Below are 5,861 nucleotides of genomic sequence, written 5' to 3'. Positions count from 1 at the left end.
ACTGGTGTGGGCCTGGGATGTCTGGATTGGTGGCAAGCTAGCCAGGCCACCAGAATGGAGGCGAGAAAGTTCTTCAGGACACACTCCACCACCTCAGCCTGTGTGGCCCATGACCTCATGCCCTGGAAGGTGACCTGCCCAGAGTTTGCTCCTTCTAGCCCTCTCGCCACCCTGCTCCTGGGTGTCTTTGTGGGAACCTGTACTCATTCCTGGGGGCTGCCAAGTGACCTCACGGCTGTGGCAAGGGGCTAAGAGTCAGGAAGTTTACTTCCTGTCCCTTGCCTGGTTCATGTCCCCAGGCAGGGCACAGAGCCCCCCGGAAACTGCAGGAAGGAGGAGGGCGGGAGCTGGGGGACTAACAGATTTGCTCACATTGTCTCTCCAATGGGGTGAGCTGTGTCTTGTGGGTTTCTCCTTGGAAAGGGTGGGTGATCTGTCAAAGGCTCCTCTCAACACCTTTGGTTTTGTCATTTAAAGACAGATGCCGGAAGTGCCTCTGCGCAGGAGTCCGGGGATGGAGAAACACACCAGGGACCCACCGGGAGCACAGGCCGCAAGATCTTTCTCCTAAGCGGCAAGCACGTAGGGCCCACTGAGTCCCGTTCGCCGCTACCCTCCCCCGCCTGGGCCACGCCAGCACACAGTAGGCACTCAGGGAATGTTGAGTGAAAGGGCTGGAAAGGAAAATGAATCTACCCCAGTTCAACCTTCTCATTTTATAGGCAGGAAACTGAGGCCCAGCAAGGGAAAGTGACTCAGCTAAGCCAATATTTACAGCTGCCAAATGGGAGAAGCAGGCCAGGCCGCCAGCCTGCACAGGGTCCCTGCCTCCCCTCTCTCCCACATGCCCTCAGTTCTCCAGGAACATCTGCCCTTGGCAGCCCAAATTGCAAAGCCAGGACGCAGGGAGGGGCCAGCTAGCCTTTGCATTTGGAAGTATCCACATGGGAGGAGGAAAAGGAAGGTGAGTGGGAAAAAGGGAATAATGATGATAACAGTATTGGCCATAACCTATTGAGGGACCTACTATAGGCCAGGCACAGAGCAGGCCTTTTTGTGTGTCTTATTTTAAATTCTTCGACATCCCTAAATACATTATAGCCCACAGTCAGACGGTCCTGGTGGCTACTCAAAGCACAGCAAACGATGGAGACGTTCTAGACAGAATGGAAGAAAATATGCGTGGACCCAGGTAGTGCAGACAAGTGCTCAGGGGCCTTGTGCTCCACCCAGCAGAGGGCAAAACTCCCGTCATGAGCTGTGGGCTGTCTGTGGTCTTGGGGCTGCAGCCACGGGGTCTTGGGTTCCAATTCCAACCCCAACACGTGCAACTGAGCGGTACCCTTTCCCACTGTGAAAGAAACTGGTAAGACCACCCACCTCCCAGCAGTGCAGAGAGTGTAGACGGTGATAAAAAGCACCTTGGGTCCGTGCTATGGCACACAGTAGGCATTTGGTAATCATTAGTTCTCTTTTCTCTCCCACCTGCAACCCAAAGTCAACTTCCAAGAGAGATGACGGCCTCATGTCCCCTTCTAGGGAATCAGCATCTGAACTGGGTCTGGGAATTCAAAGAAGTACATTTCAAAGTAAAAAAAATTTTTTTAATGCTTACTTTTAAGAGAGAGAAAGAGGGAGAGAGAGAGTGGGGGAGTGGCAGAAAGAGAGGGAGAGAGAGAGGATTCCAAGCAGGCTTTGAGCCATCAGCACAGAGCCCAATGAGGGGCTCTAACTCATGAACTTTGAGATCATGACCTGAGCCAAAAATCAAGCGTTGGATGCTTAATTGAGCCAACCAGGAGCCCCAATTTCAATGTTTTAAGATATTTTATTTATTTTTGAGAGACAGAGAAAGAGAGCTTGAGCAGGGGAGGGGCAGAGAGAGAGTGAGACACACAGGATCCAAAACAGGCTCCAGACTCTGAACGCTCAGCACCGAGCCTGATGTGGACTTGAACTCCTGAACCTTGAGATCACAATCTGAGCCAAGTCGGACACTTAACCAGCTAAGCCCCCCAGATGCCCCTCTAAGAAGTGCATTTCAAGAAATAATTGGGAACATCATAAAAACCACTTACTTGTGTACACTTAAGACAAATTGAAATGTGACAATTTGTGTCTAACATATGTGAAAGAAACTTAATGGAAGTTTCCCCAGATTTGGTAACAATTGTGAAGAATTACCAAAAATAATGAAGCTGAAAAGGACTTTAAAACTGTCAATGATTAAAATACACACACACACACACACACACACACACACACACACGCAAAATTTGGCTCAAAAGGAAAAGTACCTGGGAGAGATTGCAGGGGCTGGAGAGGCTTCCCCTAGTCATCCCCGAAGGGCCTGAGAGCCCCTGTCTTGGGCTGCCTCTCTCTGCGCTGGGAGACGAGGTCTGGGGATGCCCACCATTGGCTGGAGCCCTCGGGGCTTGGCCCACCCCCTGCATGTGCCCAGCGTGAAGGCGGGGGACAGAAGGCACCATCTGGGAGCCAGAATTGAGGAAGGACCCTGGTGCCTAAGGGAGTAGGGTCTGCTGCCCTAAGTCTTGCCATGTTTCGTTGCCGTCTCGAAGATGTGAGGAGGGCCGCAAGGATTATTGTCTTCTCTAGAAGAGATGAAAAATCCCAGAATGCCTGAGAGGAACATTTTTATTACCTCTGCCGAGTAGGGACCCAAAACAGCTTGAATTTGGTTTCAGAAAAGCACTAAAATAAAATGTTTCTTGCACCTGAGTTTTGGGGCAAAATTTAAATACGCTGTGGACACATATTACCAGCGTATTTAAGTGTGATGGAATAATACTGGGTCTATACCTCTTTACTATTCTGGTATTGTTTTCCCCTATTGATAGAGCCAAGGTCCTCTTATCTGGTGCCATCACTTCTGGATAAAGAGCAGATTAAGAGAATAATTCTAAAAATTTTATATGTATACTTGAAACATTTTGTTCTAATGTACAAACATGAATATATTAATCTGGCATTTTTAAACATTATTAGGAAAAATTCTGAATATAGAATGTAGAATTCTAAAAGAATATTCAAATTAATATTCAAAATAGGCAGACTAGTATAAGGAGCCCTCGTGTGCCCATGACCCAGCTTCCAAAATTATTGGGTCATGGCCAAACTTGTTTTGTCTCTATCTGTCCTCCCGATGTACTGCTACTTTGAAGGAGATGCTGGATGTAATTTTGTGTAATCCCTGACATTTTAGTCCACACCTGCTATGGAATAAACTGTGTCCCTATGAAAGTCTTCTGTGGAAGACCTAGCCCCCAAAGTGATGGTTTTTAGAGATGGGGCCTTTAGGAAATATTCAGGTCAGAGGAGGTGATGAGGGTAGGGCCCTCGTGATGGGACCAGTGCCCTATGGATTGAGACACCGGAGAACTTGCTCACTGTCTTTCTCCACCCACATCCACGGAGGAAAGGCCACATGAGGACATAGTGAAAAGTGGCCGTCTGCAACCCAGGAAGGGAGCTTTCACTAGGCACCCACCTTGCTGGCACCCTGAGCTTAGACTTCCGGTCTCCTGAACCATGAGAAATAAATTCCGGTTGTGTAAGCCACTCAGTCCATGGCATTTTGTTTTGGCTGCTGATACTGATAGAGCATCTTTAAAAGACAAAGGTTCTTTAAAACAAGCAAACTGGAAACTAACACGACTGCACCTACAAACTGGACCATTGACTCCTTCATTTCATCAGGTATCAGCAGGTGACCTTTAGATAGGGGGCCAGCACTCTGCTCTCCAGGGTCCTTTAGCTCCTCGGAGGCCCATGTTGCTGCCTTTCAGTGACACCTGCATCCCTCATGCATGATCTACAACTTGCGGCTTCAGTTTTTATTGCAGGATGAGAACTTAGAGGTATGTTGGGAGATGTGGTAACAGAATCCTTCCAGTAGTTCTTACTGTCTCCCGCCATCTTTGAGAGTTGACTCACTCATTTGTTTTTTTGTTTGTTTAAGAAATTTACTTTCATTGAGCAGGTCCAAAGCATTCACCTTGACTTTCATAGAAATGACTCTCATTTTCGTCCTCATATTTACTCGGTATTCTGGAGTATTCGGTTATGGATTAACAAGGACAAGTACAACTGGCATAGATTGGTTTGGGAACTCACACAACCCATTCCTGCTAAGGATCCTACTCAGCTGTCGGAGAAGGGCCTCAAAGCTCTGAGAGGGCCATGGTCATACAATGGCGTGCTTATGCAGGACAAAGAGCGTCCCACAAGTTGGAAGTCAGGCAGGTGGGGATTGATTAACCGAGCTTCTTCTGGCTTTTTTGGAAATTCTTTTATTTTTTAGGGCACATGGCTCCACATTGTTCTTTTTATGTACTGCCTGGTAACCACCGTTGGGTTGTGCCATATGCCTGAACTTACAGGCTTCTTGGTGGAAGATGTGGAAGTTGTTTCTAGTTCTTGTCTGCTCATTCTGCTTTTTTGCAACTATATAAAATGCTTCAGTGAGCCTCCTTGTACATGTAGCTTGATGTACTTTAACCAGCGAATCTACAAGATGCATTTCTTAGTGTGGAACTGTTGGGTCAAACAAAAAATATATATATATTTAAATTTTTTAATTGATACTTCAAATTGTTCTTGGAAATTGTTTCACTGATTTATACTCCCACCTACAGTATGTAAAAGTGTGTATTGCACACCTACCTTTTGCATCTTTACTGGTCTGATAAACAGAAGGTGCTATCTTACTGTTGATTTTATTTATTTTATTGTATTTACTTTATTATTTATTTATTTAGGGTGAGCATTAGCATTTTCCCCTGTATTTAATGCATATTTGCATTTGTTTTTCTATGAACTGTGAGTTCATATCTTTTGCTCTGCTTGTCTTTTTGAATAGATTATGAGACTCTGATTTAACAGTACTTACCTTTTGCTTGTTTTTATGTGACATAAATTCACAGTGAAGGTTGGATGACTGTTCATCAAAGATGCATGCTCTCTTCCGTGGGGTGGCCTTGTTCCTGTGAAGAGGTTGCTAGCTAGGGACTACACTTGGCAGTCGGTTCCCGTCGGTTAGGCGGAGCCACGTGACTGAGTTCTCACCAATGAGCTTTGAGCATAGATCATATCCTCTGGTAGCTGGTTAGAATTTCTCACGGATCCTCCTCCATGATCCAAAGGTCAAAGATGGCAAGGCCTCTGACAGCCTCGTCTTTGGGTGATGTGGAGGAGGAGGTCCATTCTGTTCTGTGCTGTTGATTGAGATCATTGGTTAATTGAACTATTATGCATTTTATGGCTTATCCTGTTTAAAATAGCAGCCAGCTCCCTCTGACAAGTATACAAAATGCCTGATAAGGAGCCTATTCTAACTTACGTATCAGGTATGTGTAGTGTCTGTTTCTTGACCTTTTCCATGCTATTTCTTTTTAATCACACAGATTTATAATTTGTTTTACATGGTTGTTTTTAAAAACGGTGTTTGCATTTTGTGTTATGCTTGGAGTGAAGCTTTCTATCCCAAGATTATTTTTTAAGTCACTTATGTATCTTTTTAGAACATTCAGGGATTACATTTTTGCTTCATCTGAAAGCTATCTCAGTGTAAGATACAATGTGGGCTTCCAGTTTAGGACCCTCCCCACTCTGCCCACCCTTAAATGGTTAGGAATTTGTTCCTGTTCCATTTATGGAATAATCCTCTAATCACTGACTTGAATCACACTTTTATCATTTACCAAACTCCAATATGTGATTGGGTTTACTTACATAAGGACTGTCTCCTGTTCCATGAATTTGTGTATTAATGCATTGCGCCAAAGTATTTTCATTGCTATGGATATTTATTTATTTATTTATTTATTTATTTATTTATTTAT

General features: G+C 45.0%; 1 long non-coding RNA gene across 1 annotated transcript; it reads right to left on the bottom strand.

Annotated features, from left to right (window-relative positions):
* Positions 1 to 4,287: 4,287 nt before the first annotated feature.
* LOC115272523 lies at positions 4,288 to 5,043 on the bottom strand. Its single transcript, XR_003900397.1, has 2 exons — positions 4,910 to 5,043; positions 4,288 to 4,554 (listed from the first exon to the last, which is right to left on the bottom strand). It is a non-coding gene; the product is annotated as an uncharacterized LOC115272523 (long non-coding RNA).
* Between the last annotated feature and the right edge of the window lie 818 nt (positions 5,044 to 5,861).

Source organism: Suricata suricatta, chromosome 2, assembly GCF_006229205.1.
Source record: "Suricata suricatta isolate VVHF042 chromosome 2, meerkat_22Aug2017_6uvM2_HiC, whole genome shotgun sequence".
Classification (NCBI taxonomy): Eukaryota; Metazoa; Chordata; class Mammalia; order Carnivora; family Herpestidae; genus Suricata; species Suricata suricatta.
This window is presented reverse-complemented; position numbering and strand designations above follow the sequence as displayed.